This window comes from Vulpes lagopus, chromosome X, assembly GCF_018345385.1.
Source record: "Vulpes lagopus strain Blue_001 chromosome X, ASM1834538v1, whole genome shotgun sequence".
Lineage (NCBI taxonomy): Eukaryota > Metazoa > Chordata > Mammalia > Carnivora > Canidae > Vulpes > Vulpes lagopus.
This window is the reverse complement of record NC_054848.1, coordinates 47,687,931-47,715,847: the sequence shown is the minus strand read 5'-3', so window position 1 is coordinate 47,715,847 and position 27,917 is coordinate 47,687,931. Positions and strand designations below refer to the sequence as shown.

At 40.5% G+C, this 27,917-nt stretch overlaps 1 protein-coding gene across 2 annotated transcripts in view; it reads right to left on the bottom strand.

Moving 5' to 3' along the window:
• NBDY (negative regulator of P-body association) overlaps positions 1-27,917 on the bottom strand; it is a 66,960-nt gene that overhangs the window by 32,943 nt on the left and 6,100 nt on the right. The window contains exon 3 of one of the 2 annotated variants that reach the window (XM_041740693.1): positions 25,287-26,130. The exons of the other annotated variant lie outside the window; for it this stretch is intronic. The gene's annotated coding sequence lies outside the window, so the exon portion shown is untranslated. Of the gene's footprint in view, positions 1-25,286; positions 26,131-27,917 lie in introns of those variants that run through there. 2 annotated transcript variants of the gene reach the window in all.

Here is a 27,917-nt window from a genome sequence, read left to right as displayed (position 1 = left end):
CTTGAACTTGTCCGTTTAGCTGGTCTTCTTTGGGTTGTACCTGTTGTGCTGATTTTCAGGTGTTAGCACTTCCGGGGGGGAGCTGCTCTGCCCCCTGCCTGGTGCAGGGCTCAGTGGGGGTTGTTTACCCTGTGAGGCCCCAGGAGGAACAACCACAGTGGCGGCGGCCACCTCTGGGGCCCTGGATTCAGCTTCCGCAGTAACTATGAAGCTCTCCGACTGCAGGGGCCTGGATGCTCCGGGGGCGGGCCGCTGATCTGCTCAGCTCGGGGCAGGAGTGTCCTTGGTGTCCTTGGCCCTCCTGACCTCTACCTGTCCCGGGGGGAGGCCGGATCCTGGGCTGTGTCTCCGACGCCCTGTGCTCCTGGGCCTGTGCAGTTGGATTCACAATCCGGGCCGCGCAGCATCCCCTCCGCGGCGCCGCCGCCGGAGCTCCTCCGAGGTGCTCCCGGATCAATGCGTGCGCGAGCTGCAGTCCTTTAGGGAGCTCAGTGCACTCTCCCAGGTGTGCAGTTGCTCTGTTAGTGTCCCAGGGAGCCTGAGGGCATCCCCGCCCTTCCTGGGTTCCTGCTCTAACTCCCTGGGAGTGCCTTTCTGCCCGGGAAGATTGGTGAAGCTCCTGCTTCTCTGGGATGGAGCTTTCCTGTCCTGGGGCACTTGCCTCATGGCCTTAGCCTGGCTCCTCGGGGGGCCCCTGCCCCTTGGATACCTTTTGTTTCTTTAATTCTTTTTTCCACGTCTTCTTACCTTGATTGAAGTGCGACCTCTTCTCACTGTAGCATTCCAGCTGTTCTCTCTTTAAATCTCATGCCGAATTCGTAGATTTTCAAGATGATTTGAAGGTTATCTACGTAATTTGGTGGGTACAGGTGATTTGGAGACCCTACTCTTCCGCCATTTTGCCCCTCCAATCTAAACTCATTCTTTACTCCTCTTCCCTCGATGTTTTAAGTATATGGTGTCACATATTACAACCTTAATTTTGTGAAGACTTTGACACATTTTTGCAGGTATACTTAGTACTGGTTTTGTATTTCCTACTTTTCATACTCTATGGTTTTCCCACTCAAAGAGTCCCCTTTAACATTTCTTCTGGGTTTAGTTTAGTGGTCATAAGCTTCAGTAAGATTGTCTGAGAAACTCTTTATCAGTCCTTTTATTCTAAATGATAGCTTTGGTGGATAGAATATTCATGGCTGTAGACAGAACTTTGAATATATCATGCTTCTTCCTTCTGGTCTGCAATGTTTCTGCTTTAAATCAGTGATATTCTTATGCAGTCTCCCTTTTATGTAACTGTCTACCTTTCTCTTGCTGTCTCTGAAATTCTCTCTGTTTAAGTTTTCACCATTTTTATTACTATGTGTCTTGATGTGTACTCTCTTGGGTTGAAATTTTGGGTGAATTTCTGTGCCTCCTAAATCTGGATCTCTTTCTCTCTCCATATTCAGGTCGTTTTCAGCTATTTATTATTCCTTTAAGTACATATTTTGCCCACTGCCCTCTCCTCTCTTCTCTCTTCTGGGAACCTTATAATGATAATGTTATTACTCTTGATGCAGTCATTGAGTTCTCTCAGTCATTTCTGATTATGCAGTATCTGTCTTTCACCTGTTCACTTTGATTAGTTTCCATTAGTCTATCCTTCAGGTCATATATAAGTTCCTCGTCTTCCTGTAGTCCACCTTTTATTCCATCTATTGTATTTTATATGCCATTTATACAGCTCTTCATCTCTGATATGTTTTTTTTATCTCTTTGTCAAAGGTCTTAATGATGTCTTCCACCCTTTCCTCAAGACCAGTGAGTATCTTTATGATCATTACTTTAAATTCTCTATCAGGCATATTACTTATATCTGTTTTACTAAGGTCTCTTGCTGTGGTTTTGTCTTGTTCTTTAATTTGGGACATATTCATATGTCTCATTTTGTCTAACTCTCTGTGTTTCCGTGTGTTAGGAAGTCCCATATAGCTCGTTCTTGAGGGTCAAGGCATTATGAAGAAGATGTCTTAGAGTGTCCTGAAGTACATATGCTCTGTTCCCCAGAACAAAGCATGTCATGGACTGTCACCTATATGTGTTGCATGTGCCCTGCTGTTGTGTCCTGTCCAGTTTCTTCCTTATTCCAATCTTATACAGAGACTCTCTTTGCCTGCTGTGGTTAGTTGTTAGTATTTGGTCTCAGAGTTGGGTGGAGTATTCAGTTTTAACAAGGTGCACTCTGGTCTGCTTGTGAAATGAGATCTGCTGTCACTCCCAGAATTTAGGCCATCCTGGGTTCATCCAAAACTGTGTAAGGCTGGCACAGTGCACAATGTTATCTAGGGGCATGTCAGGCTTTTATATGACCTGCCACTGCTGCCACTGCCACTGCCACAAGGATCCAGGCCCCTTAAAACATGTGAGTTGGGAAACGTGGTGTTGACAAGGTCTGCACTGGTCTTCTGGTTAGAAGACTTGTAACACAATGACTGAGGGAAAGGTGAGTGGGAAGAGCAGGTCCACCATAGTGTAAGGTACAGAGCTAGAAGTAAGCAAGGTAGTCATGGTTACCATCCACGCTGGTTTCTGCTGGTGGCTGGGTGTTTATGCTGAGGAATCCAGGAGGAGATATCATCTGCTGGAACTGTTTTTCCTGCACAAATCCATCAGCAATCCCTGTCTCTCCAGGACAGAGTCTAAGATCAGTAAATAACTGCCCTCATGTATTCTCCAGGTGTTTTTCAAACAGGTACTTCTAAGCTGGACCTCTACGGTCTGTTTATTTGTGCTCTGAAAGGGTGGGGACACAACTTCCTCTTGTCCTGCCTGCACTTCCAAAGCCTATCCCACTGATTTTTTAAATTCTAGGCTTTAAGTCCCACTGGTTTAAAGAACTCATGAAATTTGGTCTTCTTAATTTCAAAGACAAATGTTATGAGGATTCTTCTTCCCAGGCTTCTTCTTCCCTTTTTTTTTTTTAAATTAGGAATGCATAACATTTATTTCCTTGACATTTGTCTTCCAAAGAGATCACAGTGTTTCAGTGTCAGTTCAAACAGGGGAAGAATCTCAGGGAAGTATCCTTCACATAATTATAGGACCATCGGTAATAATGTCTCTTAGTTCTTTCCAAATCCATAAAGATGCATTTCCTGATGAGTGACTGAGCTCGGGGTCCAATTCCCTGCTCCGCTGTGTCGGGTATACTTGGACACAAGCTCGAGCTTGTAAATAAACCCTCGTGTGTTTGCATAGGTGTCGGCTTCTTGGTGGTTTCTAGGATTCGCAATCTTGGGCACAACAGTCCTGTGGTTCTGAATAGTCCCTTCTGATGTGGATGTGGCCCCCAACGGCGCCTCCAGAGTCCTCCAGGGGGTCCTGAGGAAGCCGGGCTCCTGTGAGTGCAGACATGGCCCCACGTGTTCCTGAGTCATAGTCAGCGGGTCCTAAGGACACCAGGTCTCCTGTCACTGTGGACTATGCCTCACATCCTCTGGAAGCCTCACAGAAGGTCCTCAGGAGGCCGGGGGCTCCTGTCAGCCTCGACATGGCCCCACATCCCCCTGAAAACTCACCGGGAGGTCCTGAGGAGCCTCCCCAATGTGATCATCTATATCTTTTTTTTCCATTTATATATATTTTTAAACCACAGGGTTTGTTTTGTTTTTTCTGTAATCTAGGGTAGAAAATCTGCTCCAAGTCTGTCAATGCTATGCCTCAAAGGTACGGTTCACAGAACGAGGGGTGGGTTCTCATGGTTTCCCTATGTCTGTCTCTCCTGTCATCATCAATGTTGTCCTTTTATCCTTTATTGTGAAGAACTGTTCAGTCAGCCCTCATTTCTTTTGAAGGAATTACTCTATATTAAGGTAACTTAGTAAATCTCTGGAAATGAGTTCAGGGTCTTCCTATGTTGCATTCTTAGATCCTGTTCCAAATTTCCTCTTCCTTCAAACACTAACATATTTTGACACACTTTAAATTTTTTTTATCTAAATTCCATTTAGTTAACAGTATAATATTAATTTCAAGTATACAATACAGTGATTCAACACTTCCATACAACACCTGGTGCTCATCACAAGTACACTCCTTCATCCCCATCACCTATTTAATCCATTCTCTCTAGTAACCATCAGTTTGTAATCTATACTTAAGAGTCTGTTTCTTCGTTTGCCTCTTTTTCCCTTTATTTCTTTTGTTTCTTAAACATATGAGTGAAATCATGGGGTATTTGTCTTTATCTGATGGACTCATTTCACTTACCATAATATTCTAGGTCTACTTGATGTCATTCATTGATTTTTATGGCTGAGTAATATTCCACTGTGTGTGTATTTGTGTGAGTGTCACTTCATTATCCATTTGTAAGTCAATAGACACTTGAGGTATTTACATAATTTAAGTATTTTAGATAATACTGCTATAAACATCAAGGAACACATATACATTTGAATTACTATTTTGTTTCCTTTGGGTAGATACCTAGTAGTGCCATTGCTGGAATGTACAGTATTGATATTTATAAGATTTTGAGGAAACTCCATATTATTTTTCATAGCGGCTGCACCAGTTTGCATTCCTAACAAGAATACAAGACAGTTATCCTTGCTCCACATTCTTGCCAAGACCTGTTGTTTCCTGTGATGCTGATTTTAGCCATTCTGACTGGTATGAGGCGCTCACTGTAATTTTTTTTAGTATTTTTAAAATAAATTTATTTTTTATTGATGTTCAATTTGCCAACATATAGAATAACACCCAGTGCTCATACCATCAAGTGCCCACCTCAGTGCCTGTCACCCAGTCATGCCCACCCCCCACCCACCTGCCCTTCCACCACCCCTAGGTCATTTCCCACAGTTAGGAGTCTCTCATGTTCTGTCTCCCTTTCTGATATTTCCCACTCATTTTTCTCCTTTCCCCTTTATTCCCTTTCACTACTTTTTATATTCCCCAAATGAATGAGACCATATAATGGTTGCCCTTCTCCGATTGACTTATTTCACTCAGCATAATACCCTCCAGTTCCATCCACGTTGAAGCAAATCGTGGGTATTTCTCCTTTATAATGGCTGAGTACTATTGCATTGTATACATATACCACATCTTCTTTGTCCACTGATCATTCGATGGACACCAAGGCTCCTTCCACAGTTTGGCTATTGTGGACATTGCTGCTAGAAACATCGGGGTGCAGGTGTCCCGGAGTTTCACTGCATCCGTATCTTTGGGGTAAATCCCCTGCATTGCAATAGCTGGGTCATAGGGAAAGTCTATTTTAACTCTTTGAGGAACCTCCACATAGTATTCCAGAGTGGCTGCACCAGTTCACATTCCCACCAACAGTGTAAGAGGGTTCCCCTTTCTCCACATCCTCTCCAACATTTGTGGTTTCCTGCCTTGTTAATTTTCCCCATTCTCACTGGTGTGAGGTGGTATCTCATTGGGGTTTTGATTTGTATTTCCCTGATGGCAAGTGATGCAGAGCATTTTCTCATGTGCTTCTTGGCCATGTCTATGTCTTCCTCTGTGAGATTTCTCTTCATGTCTTTTGCCCATTTCATGATTGGATTGTTTGTTTCTTTGCTGTTGAGTTTAATAAGTTCTTTATAGATCTTGGAAACTAGCCCTTTATCTGATATGTCATTTGCAAATATCTTCTCCAATTCTATAGGTTGTCTTTTAGTTTTGTTGACTGTATCCTTTGCTGTGCAAAAGCTTCCTATATTGGTGAAGTCCCAATAGTTCATTTTTTCTTTTGTTTCTATTGCCTTCGTGGATGTATCTTGCAAGAAGTTACTGTGGCAGAGTTCATAAAGGGTGTTGCTTGTGTTCTCCTCTAGATGCAACTGAATACACATTCTTCTCGAGTGCACATGGAACTTTCTCCAGAAGAGACCACATACTGGGTCACAAATGAGGTCTGAACCGATACCAAAAGATTGGTATAGTCCCCTTCGTATTCTCAGACCATAATGCTTTGAAATTAGAACTGAATCACATTAAGTTTGGAAGGATTTCAAGCACGTGGAGGTTAAGGACCATTCTGCTAAAAGATGAAAGGGTCAACCAGGAAATTAAGGAAGAATTTAAAAGATTCATGGAAACTAATGAGAATGAAGATACAACCGTTCAAAATCTTGGGGATACCCCAAAGCAGTCCTGAGGGGGAAATACATCGCAATACAAGCATCCACTCAAAAACTGGAAAGAACTCAAATACAAAAGCTAACCTTACACCTAAAGGAGCTAGAGAAAAAACAGCAAATAGATCCTACACCCAGCAGAAGAGAGTTAATAAAGATTCGAGCAGAACTCAACGAAATCGAGACCAGAAGAACTGTGGAATAGATCAACAAAACCAAGAGATGGTTCTTTGAAAGAATTAATAAAATAGATAAACCCTTAGCCAGCCTTATTAAAAAGAAGAGAGAGAAGACTCAAATTAATAAAATCATGAATGAGAAAGGAGAGATCACTACCAACACCAAGGAAATACAAACGAATTTAAAAACATATTATGAACAGCTATACGCCAATAAATTAGGCAATCTACAAGAAATGGACGCATTTCTGGAAAACCACAAACTACCAAAACTGACTGGAAAAATAGAAAACCTGAACCAGCCAATAACCAGGGAGGAAATTGAAGTAGTCACCAAAAACCTCCCAAGACACAAAAGTCCAGGGCCCAATGGCTTCCCAGAGGATTTCTATCAAACCTTTGAAGAAAAAACCATACCTATGCTACTAAAGCTGTTCAGAAAGATAGAAAGAGATGGAATACTTCCAAACTTGTTCTATGAGGCCAGCATCACCTTAATTCGAAAACCAAAGACCCCACCAAAAAGAATTACAGACCAATATCCCTGATGAACATGGATGCCAAAATTCTCAGTAAGATACTAGCCAATTGGATACAACAATACATTAAGAAGATTATTCATCATGACCAAGTAGAATTTATCCCCGGTATGCAAGGCTGGTTCAACACCTATAAAACAATCAATGTGATTCATCATATCAGCAAGAGGAAAAACAAGAACCTTATGATCCTCTCAATAGATGCAGAGAAAGCATTTGACAAAATACAGCATACATTCCTGATCAAACCTCTTCAGTAGGGATAGAGGTATAGAGGGAACATTCCTCAGCATCTTAAAAGCCATCTATGAAAAGCCCACAGCAAATATCATTCTCGATTGGGAAGGACTGGGAGCCTTTCCCCTAAGATCAGGAACAAGACAGGGATACCACTCTCACCACTGCTATTCAACACAGTACTGGCAGTCCTAGCCTGAGCCATCAGACAACAAAAAGACATTAAAGGCATTCAAATTGGCAAAGAAGAAGTCAAACTCTCCCTTTTTGCAGATGACATGATACTCTACATAGAAAACCCAAAAGACTCCACCCCAAGATTGTTAGAACTCATACAGCAATTTGGCAGTGTGGCAGGATACAAAATCAATGCCCAGAAGTCAGTAGCATTTCTCTACATTAACAATGAGACTGAAGAAAGAGAAATTAAGGAGTCAATCCCATTGACTATTGCACCCAAAAGCATAAGATACCTAAGAATAAACCTCATCGTAGTTTTGACTTGAATTTCCCTGATGATGATTGATGTTAAGCATCTTTTCATGTGTCTGGTGGTTACCTATATATCTTGTTTGGAAAAAGGGTGTTGATATCTTCTGCCAATATTTTAATAAGAATTATTCTTTGTCAAGTTGTAGAACTTCTTTATATATTTTGGATACAAACCCTTTATTAGATATGTCATTTTCAAATATTTTTCTCCCATTTTGAAGATTGCCTTTTACTTTTCCTGATTGTCTACTTCACTGTACAAAATCTTTCTATTTCGGGATCCCTGGGTGGCGCAGCGGTTTGGCGCCTGCCTTTGGCCCAGGGCGCGATCCTGGAGACCCGGGATCGAATCCCACATCGGGCTCCCGGTGCATGGAGCCTGCTTCTCCCTCCGCCTGTGTCTCTGCCTCTCTCTCTATCTCTCTGTGACTATCATAAATAAATAAAAAATTAAAAAAAATTAAAAAAAAATCTTTCTATTTCGATGAAATCCCAATAGTTTATTTTTGTTTTGTTTCCCTTACCTCAAGAAACATATATAGGAAGAAGTTGCTACAGCAATTGGTAAAGAGGTTACTCTATAGTTTCTCTTCTAGGATTTTATTGGTTTCCATATCAGATTTAGGTACTTTATCCATTTTGAATTTATGCTTGTGTATTGTGTAACAAATTTTCATTCTTTTGAATGTTGTAGTCCAATTTTCTGAAAACATTTTTCCGATGAGACTTATTTGCTCATTGGATATTCCTTCCTGCTTTGTTGAAGATTAATTAACCATATGGGTTGTAGGTACATTTCTTGGACTTCGATTCTGTTCCATTGATCTACGTGTATATTTTTGTGCCAGTTCCATGCTGTTTTGATCACTACTCCTCTGTAAGAGAAATTGAATTTTGGATTTGTGATGCCTCTAGCTTTGCTTTTTTTCTTTTTGAAGGTTCCTTTGGCTATTCAAGGATTTTTGCAGTTCCATACAAATTTCACGATTGTTTTTCTACCTCTGTAAAAAACTGTGCTGGTATTTTGATAGAGAGTACATGAAATGTGTAGATTGCTTTCCATAGACATTTTAACAATATTTGCTCTTATAATCCATAACTTGGGACTTTCTGTTTTTGTGTGTCATCTTCAATTTTTTCATTAGTTTCTTAAAGTTTTTTTTAATTTTATTTATTTATGATACTCATCACAGAGAGAGAGAGAGAGAGAGAGGCAGAGACATAGTCAGAGGGAGAAGTAGGCTCCATGCAGGAAGCCTGACGTGGGATTCGATCCTGGGTCTCCAGGATCGCGCCCTGGGCCAAAGGCAGGCGCTAAACCGCTGTGCCACCCAGGGATCCCAGTTTCTTAAAGTTTTAAGAATAATGGTCTCTTACCTCTTTGGTTAGGTTTATGCCTAGGTGTCTCACTGTTTCTGGTGCTATTATAAGTGGGATTCACCCTTGATTTCTCTTTCTCTTGTTTCATTATTGGTGTATAAAAATGCAGAAGATTTTTGTATATTGATTTTGTGTCCTGTAACTTTACTAAACTCAGTTATCACTTCAAGCAGTTTTTTGGTAGTGCCAAGTTTTTTTTTTTAATAATAAATTTATTTTGTATTGGTGTTCAATTTGCCAACATACAGAATAACACCCAGTCCTCATCCTGTCAAGTGCCCCACTCAGTGCCCATCACCCATTCACCCCCACCCCCCGCCCTCCTCCCCTTCCACCACCCTTAGTTCATTTCCCAGAGTTAGGAGTCTTCATGTTCTGTCTCCCTTTCTGTTATTTCCTACCCATTTCTTCTCCCTTCCCTTCTATTCCCTTTCACTATTATTTATATTCCCCAAATGAATGAGACCATATAATGGTTGCCCTTCTCCGATTGACTTATTTCACTCAGCATAATACCCTCCAGTTCCATCCACGTTGAAGCAAATGGTGGGTATTTCTCCTTTCTAATGGCTGAGTAATATTCCATTGTATACATAAACCACATCTTCTTTATCCATTCATCTTTCGATGGACACCGAGTCTCCTTCCACAGTTTGAGTGCCATGTTTTCTATATAGAGAATCATCTCCTCTGAAAATAGTGAAAGTTTTACTTCTTCCTTGCAAATTTGGATTTTTTAGGGGGGGGTCTGGTTACAATGGCTAGGACTTCAAATGCTATGTTAAATAAAAGTGGTAAGAGTGAACATCAATGTCTTGTTTCTGGCCATAGAGGAAAAGCTCTCAGTTTTTCGCTCACTGAGGATCATATTAGTTATGAGTATTTTGTATATGGCCCTTATGATGCTGAGATATGTTGCCTCTATCCCTACTTTGTTGATAATTTTTTTTTAATTTTTTTTTTAATTTTTTTTTATTTATTTATGATAGTCACACAGAGAGAGAGAGAGAGGCAGAGATACAGGCAGAGGGAGAAGCAGGCTCCATGCACCGGGAGCCTGTCGTGGGATTCGATCCCGGGTCTCCAGGATCGCGCCCTGGGCCAAAGGCAGGCGCCAAACCGCTGCGCCACCCAGGGATCCCGATAATTTTTATCATGAATGGATGTTGTAGTTTGTGAAATAATTTTTCTGCATCTATTGAAATTATCATGATTTTTGCCCTTTCTTTTATTAATATGGTATAGCATAATGATTGATTTTTGAATATTGAAACACTCTTGCAGCCCAGGTATAAATGCCACTAAATTGTGATATTGATTCTTTTAATGTACTGTTGGATTCAATTTACTAATAATTTATTGAGAATTTTTGCATCCATATTCATCAATGGTATTGGTCTATAATTCCCCTTTTTTAGTTGAGAATGCCTGGTTTTGTTACCAGTGTACTACTGGCCTCACAAAATGAAATTGGAAGTTATACTTCAATTTCTATTTTTTGGAATAGTTTGAGAAATATAGGTATTAACTCCTCTGTTAATGTTTTCTTGAATTTACCTGTGAAGCCATCTGGTACTTGACTTTTGTTTTTTGATTGCTGATTGAATTTCTTTGCTGGTTATCAGTCTTTTCAACTTTTCAATTTCTTCTTGTTTCAGTTTTAGTAGTTTACATGTTTCTAGGAATTTATCTATTTTTTAGGGTGTCCAATTTGTTGGCATATAGTTTCTCATTATATTCTCTTCATAATTGTATGTATTTCTGTGGTGTTGCTTGTTATTTCTCCTCTCTCTTCTGTGACTTAATTTATTTGAATTCCTTTTCTTTTTGATAACTCTGGCAGGGGAGTTATCAATTTTATTAATTTTTTCAAAGGATCACCTTCTGATTCCATTGATCTCTTCTGTTCTTATTTTGTCTTTTAAGATTCTATATCATTTCTTTCTTTTCTAGTCTTTATATTCTTTCGCTTGCATTATGTTTCCTTTGTTGTTCTTTATCCAGCTCCTTTATGTATACGGTTAGATAGTTTGAGAGTTTTCTTGCTTTGCGAAGTCGGCCTTATTACAATTTACATTCCTCTTATGACTGCTTTAGCTGCATTCTAAATGTTTTGGACCACACTGAGGGGGGCACTTGGCGGGATGAGCACTGGGTGTTATGCTAAATGTTGGCAAATTTAACTCAAATTAATTAATTAATTAATTAATTAAAACTAAATAAATGTTTTGGACCATTGTGTTTTCATTTTGTTTCCTTGTATTTATTTCTTATTTGATTTCCTGATTGACCCACTCATTGTTTAGCAGAATGTTGTTTAACTTCCATGTATTTCTCATATTTCTAAATTTTTTTCTTCTGGTTGACTTCAAGTTTCATAGCGTTATGGTCAGAAAATATGCAAGATTTGATCTCAAACTTTTTATTTCTGAGGTGTAATCTGTGACCTAATATGAAATCTACTGTGGAGCATATCCCATGTGCACTTGACAAGAATATATATTCTGAAGCTTTGGGATGGAATGTTCTGAATGTATCTGTTAAGCAGTTCTTGTCCAGTATGTCATTCAAAGCCATTGTTTCCTTATTGATTTTCTGTTTAGATGATCTATCCATTAATGAATATGGGCTGTTACTGCCCCTTTATATTAGTGTATTATCATCAATGAGTTCCATTATGTTTGTTATTAACTGTATTTTATATTTGGGTGCTCCCATGTTGGATGTATTAATATTTACAATGGTTATATCTGTTAGATAGTTGCCTTTATTATGATATACTATGTTTCTTCAAATCTTGTTACAGTCTTTGGTTTAAAATTTGGATTATCCAGGGATGCCTGGGCGGCTCAGTGGTTGAGTATCTGCCTTTGGCTCAGGGTGTGATGCCACCCACAGTCCTGGGATCGAGTCCCTTGTTGGGCTCTTCGCAGGGAGTCTGCTTCTACCTCTGCCTATGTTTCTGGCCACCTCTCCCACTCTGTCTCTCATAAATAAAATCTTTAAAAAATAAAAAATAAAATCTAGTTTATCCAGGCACCTGGGTGGCTCAGTGTTTGAACATCTGCCTTTGGCTCAGGTCGTGATCCCAGGGGTCCTGGGATTGAGTACCACATCAGGCTGTGGGCAAAGGAACTGCTTCTTCCTCTGCCTATGTCTCTACCTCTCTCTTTGTGTCTCTCATGAATAAATAAATAAATAAAACCTTAAAAAATAAAATCTAGTTTATCTGATACAAGCATTGTTACCTTTATGTTCTTTTGAGGTCCATAATACATGTTTCTCTATCTACCCACTTTCAATGAGCAGGTTAAGTCTGCTATTTCTTTACTGATCTGTCTACACATTCTATTCATTATTGAAAGTGAAGTATTTATGTCTTCAACTATTACTATTTCTCTCTTCAGTTTTCTCCGCTTATAAAGCATAGTCTGCCATCTCTGCACTTAATCTCACCTCCATCAAACTATTAATTATACCCACTTTTTCCTGTTCCTTCAGCCTCTCCTTATTTGACATTTCTATAAATATTTAATATTCTCAAGTCTTTTCCTTCCAAACAAGGTTTCATTTAACCTTATGTTCCTCTCATTATATTTATCCTTATTCCCCTGTATCATAGTTCAACTTCTTGAAAGCACACTCTACACTCTCTAAACACATCTCCAATCTCCCTCCATGCACTCCCCAAACACCTACAATCATTTTCTTCTATGCCAAATCAAGGCCTTCTTTTGATAAATGACTGTTCTCCCCTTCCTTTCTCAATGCCAACAAATACTTTAAAGTCTTTTACAAAAACATGCTGATATTGTTGATTACCTCCTCATTCTTGATATATACTTTTCCTTTAGGTGATAGGACACTCCTTTTTTTTTTTTTTTTTTTTTAGGACACTTCATTTCCTATTCATCTTCCTTCCATCTTTGGCTATGCAGTTTCATTTCCAGAATCCTCTTCCTCTCACAGTCTTTTGAATGTTGTTGTGCTTCAGCATTCCACTTCACTCTCCGGTCTCATATTATACACTCCCCATGACTTTAGCTCCCATTTATGTACTCACAATCCCCATCTATATGCTGATAACATCCAAATCTGCATTCCTTGTCTGTAATTCTAACATTCTTTTTTTTTTTTTTTTTAATTCTAACATTCTAAAGAATGTTTACATGTGAATGTCCCACAAGAATCTCAAATCAATCATGGCTGAAAATGAAGTATACCTCATCAACTTTCTTCACCGGGGTGCCTCCCATTTATAGTGTATATTTAATTCAAATCTCCCTTAGAGATGATTCTGTCTCCAGCACTAAAATGTGTAATCTTCAAGGGCAGGTGCACAGTTTAATACTCTGTGTACCTGACACACAAAAATTCTTAGTAAGTGCTGATAGAATTGAACTGAATAAGTTTCAAATTAACATATTTTCTTCCCTAGAAAATTTGAAGATCTCTTCCTCTATAGTTTCTTCAAAATTAATAAGATTTCATGTTTCCTGTCCTTAATATATGTACTAAAACATTTTATTTTGCTGTGAGGGCACTGATGACTTTCTGATCTTTGTGACTGGGGAGTTGCTGAAGCCTTTCCTAATTCTTAGAACATCCTCTCTAACAGGCTGTTTCAGAATCTCTTTTCTCATACACAACACTGGAGTGCACCAAAATTCTAAGGTTTTTATAAAAACATGTCTGACCGGGATCCCTGGGTGGCTCAGCGGTTTAGTGCCTGCCTTCGGCCCAGGGCACGATCCTGGAGTCCAAGGATCGAGTCCCACATCAGGCTCCCTGCATGGAGCCTGCTTCTCCCTCTGCCTCTCTCTCTCTCTCTCTCTCTCTCATAAATAAATAAAATCTTTAAAAAAAAAATAAAAAAGCGTCTCACCAAAGAACACATACTCTGTGATTCCATGTATATAAAGTTCAAGCACAGGCAAACTTGATAGATGGTGATTAAAGTCAGAATAGTGGTTACTTCTTGAGGGTACTAACTTGAAGGGGCACAAATGAACCTTCTGGGTTACTGAAAATGTTCTATATTTTGACCTAGGTTGTGGTTACATAAATGGATAAATATAGGTATAAACTTATCAGAACTACATACTTAAGATTTATGTACTTTACTATAAGTTATATATCAATTAATAAACAATATAAAAGAAACAAACTTATGAACTTCTGTTGTGTACTTTATCTTCTACATTCCTAATCAACAAGATGGGAAGATGCTATGGTGAGAATTCAATGTGTATCAATGTGCATCTACCAAGCATATGATATGTACAATAATAGATAAATACCAGACAGAGACATGGCAATGAGGAAGTAATCACTTCTAGAAGCAAAGAACAAGAAATAAAAGAAAACTTTCTTAAGATTAAGACAACTGAGGGATCCCTGGGTGGTGCAGCGGTTTGGCACCTGCCTTTGGCCCAGAGCGCGATCCTGGAGACCCGGGATCGAATCCCACGTCGGGCTCCTGGTGCCTGGAGCCTGCTTCTCCCTCTGCCTGTGTCTCTGCCTCTCTCTCTCTCTCTCTCTCTCTCTCTGTGACTATCATAAATAATAAATAAAAATTAAAAAAAAAAAGATTAAGACAACTGAGCAGGACTATGAAGAGCAAAGTTCTATGAAGAGCAGGACTATGAACTTTGCTCCTGTGCATTACAGGAAAACAAATGCACAAAAAAATGGGAATCAAACATAGTAGATTCAAGGAAACCCTGGTAAAACATAAACTACAAGAAAGGGATTATAGAAAACTTGGGGTGGTGTAGGGATTAGTGGTAAGAGAGCAGTTCCAGTAAGAGGCATGGCATAGAGAATTTTTAGGCTACACTAAGACTATCACAGGAAACAGAAAGTCATTAAAAGATTTTTAATTAGAGAAACAATATGGTTAGATATATACTCTAGAGACTGTACAAAAAGTCATCAGGCAGTAGTGGAGGCAGCAGCTTCAGTTAGGAAACTATTTTTGTCATCAGGAGAAAGGGTAAGGGCCTAAACTAGGGTACCACAGAACACCTGGGTGACTCAGTGGTTGAGCCTTTGGCTCAGGGCATGATCCTGCAGTCCTGGGATTGAGTCCTACATCAGGTTCCCTGCAGGGAGCCTGCTTCTCCCTCTGCCTACGTCTCTGCCTCTCTCATGAATAAATAAATAAAATCTTTGAAAGATAAAAATAAATAAACCAGGGTACTGGAATAGAGTTTTAGAAATGGAAAAGAAGACAAATTCATGAGATATTCTGAAGAATAATCGTTTATGATTTTGCATCAGATGAAAAAGTGGAGGTAAAAAAGGAGAAATATGACATGATGCCCAAGTCGTCTATCCTTGAGAATATTAGTACCAACAAAAATGTGGTGCTAGTGGTGGAGTAAAAAAGAGTTCAGCTGGCTTGATGAGTCTGAAGCCTGATATAAAGGCATGTGCCGGTGATACAGATTGGTAATCATCTGCATTTGTATATTTAATTAAACTCAAGGCAGTGGGCGAGATTGCAAAGCAGAACTGAGACTTCAAACAGGGAGTTTTAGGAACCACTAAATCTAAAGATTCCAGCAGAGGAGGAGTACTCAAAAAAAGAGTGAGAAACAAAGGCTAGATATATAAGAGAAGAACTGAAAGAGAAGGATGTCCTAGGAAGCAAAAGAGGAGAGAATTTTAAATATTAGAGTCACAATAAAAGCTTAAAGCGATTCACTAAATCTGGCAATCAGATCTATGGTAATCTCTACCACAAAGCATAATGCATAGCCATTCTAACAATTTCCTGCATCTCTACATACAGTTTTTCAACATTATCACCCATTCTTATCTACTCTACTCTAAGCTAGTATTTCTCAATCCTCAAGCCCTGTTTCTTATTTTATTGCTTATTTCACTATACTGAAGTAAAATATACAAAATATCAAAAACATTATATCTACAATATAAAAGAGAAAAACAAAGCAGTTTATGGTGAAACAGAATGTATTTCAAAATGGAAATGCTGGGTCATGACAACACTAAAAGACACATGTAGACAAATATACATAGAATGCCTGTAAATGTACTAGTTACAAATGCTCTTTTACAGGTCTGTTTTTACTCTCATTTCAAATATCCAAGAACAGTATTTTTGTAGGTGAAATGATTTTCCAAATTGAACATTCTTGGTAACATTCTGAACAAAACAAAGTAAGATCTATGTTAGTGTACATGGTAGATGCAGTCCTGGAAAAGTCAGTGTATATTAAAACTTTCTTCTTTGTATATAATATGAAGTTTGATTCAAGGCCTGGATCAATACAAAGGGGCGTTTCATCTATATAAACATCCAATGGGATAGTCAAAAGTTGTCTGGGACATAGAAAAATTATATTTTTGTGCAGCCTGTTCTGACACAAAACCCTGATCATAATAGGACAGGAAGTTCTCCAGTCATTATGATTATCTACAAGCGCTTCACAAACTTTCAAATGATCTCCTTTGGTTGATACTACCATCATTGAGAGCCACCACCACTTTATTCCCATCCAAAGAAGAAAACAATCCCTTCCTTAGCATTGCATGCCCATTTAATAACAAGGCTGATTTCTTTTCTTTCTCAGTTATTAGGAATTCGCTTCTCTTCTAGAACATCAATCTCTTCCTCCTTACTTGTTGCTTTCCTAGGCCAGTAAGCTTTCCCAACTTTCTGCAATTTTTAACAACCTGCCATGGCACTTAAACCTCTTACAATTATCATCCATTTTTATCTTCCCCTCCTTACCTGAACATCTCTGAGTGGTCTATACTGGCTTCAATTTGGCACCTTCTAGTCATTCTTCAACCCACTGCAGCCTTACTTCTAACAACACTGAAACTATTCATGAACTCAATGTAGTTTTTCGCATTGAACTAAACTTATTGAATCCTCTACTATCTATAATGCTGCTGTCCACAATTCTCTTAAAATGGGCATCAAGGAGGCGGGGCAAGATGGCAGAAGAGTAGGGTCCCCAAGTCACCAGTCCCCACCAAATTACCTAGATAACCTTCAAATCATCCTGAAAACCTACAAATTCCACTTCAGATTTAAAGAGAGAACAGCTGGAATTCTACAGTGAGAATAATTCACGCTTCTATCAAGGTAGGAAGACAGGGGGAAGAAAGAAAAAAAGAAACAAAAGGCATCCAAGGGGGAGAGGCCCATGAGGAACCAGGCTAAGGCCATGAGGCAAGTGACCCCAGGACAGGAGAGCCCCATCCCAGAGAAGCCGGAGCTTCACCAACCTTCCTGGAGGGAAAGAAGCTCACAGCGAGTTGGAGAAGGATCCCAGGAGGGGCGGGGATGCCCTCAGGCTCCCTGGGACACTAACAGAGCACCTGCGCCCCAGGGAGAGCGAGCCACACCCCAAGGCCAAGCTCCTTAAAGGGCTGCAGTGGATGCCGGCTGGACCCAGGAGGAGCTCCGAGGCGGCACGGGGGAGGCTCCGGGAAGTGGGCTGCGCGACCAGGAACAGGTCGGAAGTGGCTCCGGCAGAGGCTCGGAGCAGAGGGCGCTGCACGGCCGGGAGCGCGACTCCAACAGCGCAGGCCCGGGAGCATAGGGCACCGGGGACACAGGCCAGGATCCAACTTTCCCCCAGGACAGGCAGAAGCCAGGAGGGACCAGGACAGCAAGGACACTCCTGCCACCAGGCGACCCCAAGCTGAGCAGATCAGTGGCCCGCGCCCCCGGAGCATCCAGGCCCCTGCAGACTGAGACCTCCTTAGTTAGGACAGGAGCTGACTGCACCTGCTACTGTTGTTGTTCTTCCTGGGGTCTCACAGGATAAACAACCCCACTGAGCCTCACAGTGGCCTCACAAGATAAACAGGTTAAACAACTTTCACTGAGTCCTGCACCAGGCCTGGGGCTGAGCAGCTCCCCCAAGTGCTAACACCTGAAAATCAGCACAGCAGGCCCCTCTCCCAGAAGACCACTTAGACCTACAGGGGAAAAACAAATTATTGACCAAGGAGCACTGGAAAGTTCCAGGGGAAGTCAAGGGATTTACAGTATAGAGAAGCAGAGGATACGCCTCCTTGTTTTTTGTTTTTTTGATTTCTGTTTGCTTCCCCCCCTTTTTTTATTATCTTCAGTTTTTTTCCTTTTTTTTCTTTTTTCTTTTTCTTTTCGTCTTTCTCTTCTCTCTTTTTCTCCTTTTCCCAATACAACTTGTTTTAGGCCACTCTGCACTGACCAAAATGACTAGAAGGAAAACCTCACCTCAAAAGAAAGAATCAGAAACACTCCTCTCTCCCACAGAGTTATAAAATCTGGATTACAATTCAATGTCAGAAAGCCAATTCCGAAGCACTATTATACAGCTACTGGTGGCTCTAGAAAAAAGCATAAAGGACTCAAGAGACTTCATGACTGCGGAATTTAGATCTAATAAGGCAGAAATTAAAAATCAATTAAATGAAATGCATCCAAACTAAAGGTCCTAATGAGGAGGGTTAACGAGGTGGAAGAACTAGTGAGTGACATAAAAGACAAGTTGATGGCAAAGAGGGAAACAGGAAAAAAGAGACAAAGAATTAAAAGATCATGAGGAGAGATTAAGAGAAAGAAATGAAGCCAGAGGAAGAAAAATCTAGGTTTAATTGGGGTTCCCGAGGGCGCAGAAAGGGACAGAGGTCCAGAATATTTATTTGAACAAATCATGGCTGAAATTTTTCGTAATTTGGGAAGGGAAACAGGCATTCAGATCCAGGAAATAGAGAGATCCCCCCCTAAAATCAATAAAAACCGCTAAACATCTCGACATTTAATAGTGAAGTTTGCAAATTTCAAAGATAAAGAGAAGATCCTTAAAGCAACAAGACACAATAAATCTCTAACTTTGATGGGGAGAAATATTAAATTAACAGCAGACCTCTCGGGATCCCTGAGTGGCGCAGCGGTTTGGCGCCTGCCTTTGGCCCAGGGCGCGATCCTGGAGACCCGGGATCGAATCCCACATCACATCAGGCTCCCGGTGCATGGAGCCTGCTTCTCCCTCTGCCTGTGTCTCTGCCTCTCTCTCTCTCTCTCTCTCTGTATGACTATCATAAATAAATAAAAATTAAAAAAAAAAAAACAGCAGACCTCTCCACAGAGACCTGGCAGGCCAGAAAGGGCTGGCAGGATATATTGAGGGTCCTAAATGAGAAGAACCTGCAGCCAAGAATATTTTAACCAGCAAGGCTCTCATTCAGAATAGAAGGAGAAAAAAAAGAGCTTCTAAGATAGGCAGGAACTGAAAGAATGTGTGACCACCAAAACCAGCTCTGCAAGAAATTTTAAGGGGACTCTTAAAATTCCTCTTTAAGAGGAAGTCCAATGGAACAATCCACAAAAACGGGGACTGAATAGGTATCGTGATGACACTAAACTCGTATCAGTCAATAGTAACTCTGAACGTGAACGGGCTTAATGACCCCATCAAAAGGCACAGGTTTTCAGACTGGATAAAAAAGTAGGACCCATCTATTTGCTGTCTAAAAGAGACTCATTTTAGACAGAAGGACACCTACAGCCTGAAAATAAAAGGTTGGAGCACCATTTGCCATTCAAATGGTCCTCAAAAGAAAGCAGGGGTAGCCATCCTTATATCAGATAAACTAAAATTTACCCCGAAGACTATAGTGAGAGATGAAGAGGGACACTATCTCATACTTAAAGGATCTATCCAACAAGAGGACTTAACAATCCTCAATATATATGCCCCGAATGTGGGAGCTGCCAAATATATCAATCAAATAATAACCAAAATTAAGACATACTTAGAAATAATACACTTATATGTGGTGAGTTCAATGTAGCACTTTCTAAAATTGATTGCTGTTCTAAGCACAACATCCCCAAAGAAACAAGAGCTTTAAATGATACACTAGACCAGATGGATTTCACAGATATCTACAGAACTTTATATCCAAACTCAACTGAATACACATTCTTCTCAAGTGGACACGTAACTTTCTCCAGAATAGACCAAATACAGTTTCACAAATCAGGTCTGTACCAATACAAAAAGACTGGGATTCTCCCCCGCGTATTCTCAGACCATAATGCTATGAAATTAGAACTAAATCACAAGAAGAAGTATGGAAGGATTTCACATACAACTAGAGGTTAAGGACCATCCTGCTAAAAGATGAAAGGGTCAACCAGGAAATTAAGGAAGAATTAAAAAGATTCATGGAAACTAATGAGAATGAAGATACAACCACTCAAAATCTTTGGGATGCATCAAAAGCAGTCCTGAGGGGGAAATACATCGCAATACAAGCATCCATTCAAAAACTGGAAAGAACTCAAATACAAAAGCTAACCGTACACCTAAAGGACCTAGAGAAAAAACAACAAATAGAACCTACACCCAGCAGAAGAAGAGACTTAATAAGATTCCAGGAGAACTCAACGAAATCGAGACCAGAAGAACTGTGGAACAGATCAACAAAACCAGGACTTGGTTCTTTGAAAAAATTAATAAGATAGATAAACCATTATCCAGCCTTATTAAAAAGAAGATAGAGAAGACTCAAATAAAATCATGAATGAGAAAGGAGAGATCACTACCAACACCAAGGAAATACAAACAATTTTAAAAACATTATGAGCAGCTATATGCCAATAAATTAGGCAATCTAGAAGAAATGGACACATTTCTGGAAAACCACAAACTACCAAAACTGGAACAGGAAGAAATAAAAAACCTGAACAGGCCAATAACTAGGGAGGACATTGAAACAGTCATCAAAAACCTGCCAAGACACAAAAGTCCAGGGTCAGATAGCTTCCCTGGGGAATTCAATCAAACTTTTAAAGAAGAAACCATACCTATGCTACTAAAGCTGTATAGAAAGACAGAAAGAGATGGAATACTTCCAGCCTTGTTCTATGAGGCCAGCATCACCTTAATTCGAAAACAAAATACTCCACCAAAAATGAGAATTATACACCAATATCCCTGAGGAACATGGATGCAAAAATGCTAAATAAGATACAATAGGATATAACAATACCTTAAGAAGATTATTCAACATGACCAAGTAGGATTTATCCCCAGCATGCAAGGCTGACTCAACACTCAGAAAACAATCAATGTGATTCATCATATCAGCAAGAGGAAAAACAAGAACCATATGATCCTCTCAATAGTTACAGAGAAAGTATTTTTTTAAATTTTTATTTATTTATGAAAGTCACATACACAGAGATAGAGAGAGAGGCAGAGACACAGGCAGAGGGAGAAGCAGGCTCCATGCACCAGGAGCCCGACGTGGGATTCGATCCCGGGCCTCCAGGATCATGCCCTGGGCCAAAGGCAGGTGCCAAGCCGCTGCGCCACCCAGGGATCCCCAGAGAGAGTATTTGACAAAATACAGCATCCATTCCTGATCAAAACTCTTCAGAGTGTAGGGATAGAGGGAACATTCCAACATTCCTCAAAATCTTAAGAGCCATCTACGAAAAGCCCACAGGAAATATCATTCTCGATGGGGAAGCACTGGGAGCCTTTCCCCTAAGATCAGGAACAACACAGGGATGTCCACTCTCACCACTGCTATTCAACACAGTACTAGAAGTCCTAGCCTCAGCAATCAGGAAACCAAAGAAATAAAAGGCATTCAAATTGGCAAAGGATAAGTCAAAGTCTCCCTCTTCACAAATGACATGATACTCTACATAGAAAACCCAAATGACTCCACCCCAAGATTGTAGAACTCATACAGCAACTTGGCAGTGTGGCAAGATACAAAATCAATGCCCAGAAGTCAGTCGCATGTCTCTACGCTAAAAATGAGACTGACGAAAGAGAAATTAAGGAAATATTCCCATTTACAATTGTACCCAAAAGCATAAGATATCTAGGAATAAACCTAACCAAAGAGGTAAAGGATCTATACCCTAAAAACTATAGAACACTTCTGAAAGAAATTGAGGAAGACACAAATTGATGGAAAAATATTCCATGCTCATGGATTGGAATAATTAATATTGTGAAAATGTCAATGTTACCCAGGGCAATTTACACGTTTAATGCGATCTCTATCGAAATACCATGGACTTTCTTCAGAGAGTTGGAACAAATTATTTAAAGATTTGTTTGGAATCAGAAAAGACCCCGAATAGCCAGGGGAATTTTAAAAAAGAAAACCATAGCTGCGGGCATCACAATGCCAGATTTCAGGTTGTACTGCAAAACTCTAGTCATCAAGACAGTGTGGTACTGGCACAAAAACACACATAGATCAATGGAACAGAATAGAGATGTGGGACTCGATGTCGGGTCTCCAGGATCAGGCCCTGGGCCGAAGGTGGTGCTAAACCGCTGAGCCACCTGGGCTGCCCTAAGTATTTCATTTTTGAGACTGTTAATGTAAATGGTATTGTGGGTGGACCCCACTTTATGAAATTGACCATCAACTTTATGGTCAACTAATATTCAATAAAGGAGGAGAGACTATCCATTGGAAGAAAGACAGTCTCTTCAATAAATGGTGCTGGGAAAATTGGACATCCACATGCAGAAGAATGAAACTAGACCACTCTCTTGCACCATACACAAAGATAAACTCAAAATGGATTAGAGATCTAAATGTGAGACAAGAGTCCCTCAAACTCCTAGAGGAGAACACAGGCAACACCCTTTTTGAACATGGCCACAGTAACTTCTTGCAAGATACATCCACAAAGGCAAAAGAAACAAAAGCAAAAATGAACTACTTGGACTTCATCAAGATAAGAAGCTTTTGCACAGCAAAGGATACAGTCAACAAAACTACAAGACAATCTACAGAATGGGAGACGATATTTGCAAATGACGTATTAGATACAGCCCAATAACCCAATAACCAATATTCAGCCCAATAACCAAGGAGAATTGAAGCAGTCATCAAAAACCTCCCAAGACACAAAAGTCTAGGGCTGGATGGCTTCCCGGGGGAATTCTATCAAATGTTTAAAGAAGAAACAATACCTATGCTACTAAAGTTGTTCCGAAAGATAGGAAGGGATGGAATACTTCCAAACCCATTTCATGAGACAAGCATCACCTTAATTCCAAAACTAGACAAAGACCACACCAAAAAGGAAAATTATAGACCAATACCCCTGATGAACACAGATGCAAAAATTCTCAACAAGATACTAGCCAATAGGATCCAACAGTATATTAAGAAGATGATTCAGCATGATCACGTGGGATTTATCTCCAGGATGCAAGGCTGGTTCAACACTTGTATAGCAAACAATGAGATTGATTATATCAACAAGGGAAAAAACAAGAACTATATCATCCTCTCAATTGATGCAGAGAAAGCATTTAACAAAAGACAGCATCCATTCTTGATCAAAACTCTTCAGAGTGCAAGGATAGAGGGAACATGCCTCAGTATCTTAAAAGCCATCTACGAAAAGCCCACAGCAAATATCATTCTCAATGGGGAAACACTGGGAGCCTTTCCCCTAAGATTAGGAACACGACATGGATGTCCACTCTCACCACTGCTATTCAACACAGTACTAGAAGTCCTAGCCTCAGCAATAAGGCAACAAAAAGAAATAAAAAGCATTCAAAATGGCAAAGGTAAGTCAAACTCTCCCTCTTCACAAATGACATGATACCGTATATAGAAAACAAAAAAATCCACCCCAAAATGGCTAGAATTCATACAGCAATTCAGCAGTGTGGCAGAATACAAAATTAATGACCAAAAATCAGTAGCATTTCTATACACTAACTATGAGACTGAAGAAAGAGAAATTAAGGAATCAATCCCATTTACAATTACACCCAAAAGCATAAGATGCCTGGGAATAAGCCTAACCAAAGAGGTAAAGGATCTATACCCTAAAAACTACAGAACACTTCTGAAAGAAATAGAGGAAAATACAAAGAGATGGAAAAATATTCCATGCTCATGGATTGGCAGAATTAATATTGTGAAAATGTCAATGCTATCCAAGGCAATTTACATATTTAATGCAATCCTATCAAAACAATGGACTTTCTTAAGAGTTAGAACAAACCATCTAAAGATTTGTGTGGAATCAGAAAAGACCCTGAATAGCCAGGGGAATATTAAAAAACAAAACCACAGCCAGGGGCATCACAATACCGGATTTCAAGTTCTACTCCAAAGCTGTGATCATCAAAACAGCGTGATACTGGCACAAAAAAAGACACATAGATCAATGGAACAGAATAGAGAACCCAGAAATGGGCTCTCAACTCTATGGTCAACTAATATTTGACCATGCAGGAAAGACTATCCACTGGAAAAAGGACAGTCTCTTCCGTAAATGGTGCTGGGAAAATTGGCCATCCACATGCAGAAGAATGAAACTAGATCATTGTCTTACACCAGACACAAAGAGAAATTCAAAATGGATGAAAGATCGAAATGTGAGACAAGAATCCATCAAAATCCTAGAGGAGAATACAGGCAACACCCTCTTTGAACTTGGCTGCAACTTCTTGCAAGATACATCTAAGAAGGCACGGGAAATAGAAGCAAAAAGGAACTACTGGGATTTCATTAAGATAAAAAGCTTCTGCACAGCCAAAGAAACAGTCAACCAAACTAAAAGACAACCTACAGAATAGGAGAAGTTATTTGCATATGACATATCAGATAAAGGGCTAGTATCCAAGATTCATAAAGAACTTATTAAACTCAAGAGCATAGAAACAAGCAATCTAATCATGAAGCGGGCAAAAGCCATGAACAGAAATTTCAGAGGAAGACATAGACATGGCCAACAAGCACATGAGAAAATGCCCCGCATCACTTGCCTTCAGGGAAATACAAATCGAAACCACAATGATATACCACCACACACCAGTGAGAATGGGGAAAATTAACAAGACAGGAAACAACAAATGTTGGAGAGGATATTGAGAAAGGGGAACCCTCTTGCACTGTTGGTGGGAATATGAACTGGTCCTGCCACTCTGGAAAACTGTGTGGAGGTTCCTCAAACAGTTAAAAATTGAACTGCCCTATGACCCAGCAATTGCACTGCTGGGGATTTACCCCAAAAAACAGATGCAATGAAACAGCAGGACACCTGCACCCCAATGTTTATAGCAACAATGTCCAAAATAGCCAAGCTATGGAAGGAGCCTCCGTGTCCATCGAAAGATGAATGAATAAAGAAGATGTGGTATATGTATACAATGGAATATTACTCAGCCATTACGAACGATGAATACCCACTATTTACTTCAATGTGGATAGAACTGGAAGGTATTATGTTGAATGAAGTAAGTCAATTGGAGAAAGACAAACATTATATGGTCTCATTCATTTGAGGAATATAAAAAATAGTGAAAGTGAATAAAGGCGAAAGAGAAAATGAGTGGGAAATACGAGGGTGACAGAACATGAGAGACACCTAACTCTGGGAAACGAACAAGGGGTGATGGAAGGGAGGCAGGCGGTGGATGGGTTGACTGTGGGACAGGCACTAAGGGAGGAACTTGAGGGTTGAGCACTGGGTGTTATGCTATATGTTGGCAAATGGAACTTCAATAAAAAAATATAGGAAAAAAAAGAAAAAGAAATCCTGTCAGTACCAGCACAGTGGATAAAACTTGAGGACAGTATACTAAGTGAACTAAGTCAGAAAAAAACAATGTATGATCTCACTTATACATGGAATCTTCCTAAAAGGAAAATAAACTCATAAATACAAAGAGTATGTTGGTAATTTCCAGAAGTTGAAGGATAGGAGAAATTGGTGAAAGTGGCCAAAAGGTATAAAGTTTCAACTGTAACATCAATAAGTTCCTTGTATCTAATACATTAATAACACAATGTACATTATACTTTAGCTAATAATATAATTATATAAATATATAAATATATGTATACAATATAGTTACAGTGTATTTCCAACATAGTTAACACTATAGCATAATGACTATAATTAACAATATAATATCGTATAGTTAATAGCTGCTGAGAATAGATAGATTGTTCTCACCACACAGGGGTCACCTGGTTGCCTCAGTCGGTTATGTGTCCAACTCTTGAGTTCGGCTCAGGTCATGATCTCAGGGTCGTGAGACTGAGCCCCTGCACTGGGCTCTGTGCTGAGCATGGAGCCCGCTTAAAATTTTCTCCCTCTCTCTCTGCCCCTCCCGCTTGCGTGATCTCTCTCTAAAAAAATAATTAAAAAAAAGTTCTCACCACAGAGAAAAAATTGGTAACTGTGTGAGATAACTGTGTGAAAACTTACTGTGGTAATTATTTTTTAATATATAGGTATAGCAAACCATCTTATTGTATACTGTAAACCTGCAACATTACATGCCAAATATATTTCAATAAACCTAGACAAAAAAGAACTATAATATAGCTTGCATTGTCCACTTGGATTATATGTTCTTCCAAAAACATCCCTTTTTCATTAATTATAAGTGCATAATCTTGACAATAAACATTTATGAAACAAAAATTGGAATAATGTAAAGTATCTATTTTGACACATATGGGAGATTATATAAGAGAAACACATCTTTCTGAGGAAATACACACTGAAGTATTTACAGGTACTTAAGTATTTCCCAGTAAATGAATATGGTATCTGCTAGGAACTCTTAAATAGCTCTGAGAGAGGAAGAGGGAGAAGGGCAGGGGAAGAAGGGAAGGTAGAGGTAAGAACTGATGGGGGAGGAGTAAGGAAAAAAGAGAAGAGAGAGGAAGAAGGGGTTTGAGAGAGAGAAAAAGAAATAGAGAATGAAAAAAGCAAACATGGAAGGAGGGGCAAGATGGCGGAAGAGTAGGGTCCCCAAATCACCTGTCCCCAACAAATTACCTACATAACCTTCAAATCATCCTGAAAATCTACGAATTCAGCCTGAGGTTTAAAGAGAGACCAGCTGGAATGCTACAGTGAGAACAGTTCACGCTTCTATTAAGGTAGAAAGACGGGGGGAAAAAAGAAAAAAAGAAACAAAAGGCCTCCAAGGGGGAGGGGCCCCGAGAGGGGCCGGGCTGAGGCCGGGGCGAGTGTCCCCAGGACAGGAGAGCCCCGTCCGTCCCGGAGAAGCAGGAGCTGCACCAACCTTCCCGGGCAGAAAGGCGCCCGCAGGGAGTTAGAGCAGGACCCAGGAGGGCGGGGATGCCCTCGGGCTCCCTGGGACACTAACAGGCACCTGCAGCGTGCACAGGAGAGTGCACCGAGCTCCCTAAGGGCTGCAGCACGCACGGCAGGACCCAGAGCAGCTCCGCGGAGGGAGCTACGCGGGCGGGAGCAGCTCGGCGGCAGCGACTCCTGCAAAGGAAGAGGCTCCGCGCGGAGGGGGCTATGCGGCTCCGGTAGCAGCTCCGAGGGGCTTAGGCGGCGGCTCCGCGGAGGTGGCTGCACGGCCCGGAGCGCGAATCCAACAGCGCAGGCTCCGCAGCACAGGGCGCCGTGGCACAGCCCAGGATTCGGCCTCCCCCCGGAACAGGCAGAGGCCGGGAGGGCCCAGGACAGCAAGGACGCTCTTGCCCCGAACTGAGCAGATCAGCGGCCCCGCCCTGGAGCTGCCAGGCCCTGCAGACAGAGAGCCCCGAAGTTACTGCGGGGGCTGAATCCAGGTTTCCAGAGCTCCCATAGACATTGTGGCTGTTCCTTCTGAGGCCTCAGGCATAAACAAACCCCACTGAGACCTGCACCAGGCAGGGGGCAGAGCAGCTCCCCCAACTGCTAACACCTGAAAAACAGCACAGCAGGCCCCTCCCCCAGAAGACCAGCTAGAAGGACCAGTTCCAGGGGAAGTGAAGGGACTTAAAATATACAGAATCAGAAGAGATTCCCCATGGTTTTTGTTTTTTTCTTTTTTTGTTTTTCCTTCTTTATGATTTCTGATTGCTTCCCCCACCCCTTTTTTTCACCTTTCTTTCTCTTTCTCTTTTTCTTCTCTTTTCCTTTTTTTCTTCGTTCTCTTTTTCCTTTTTCT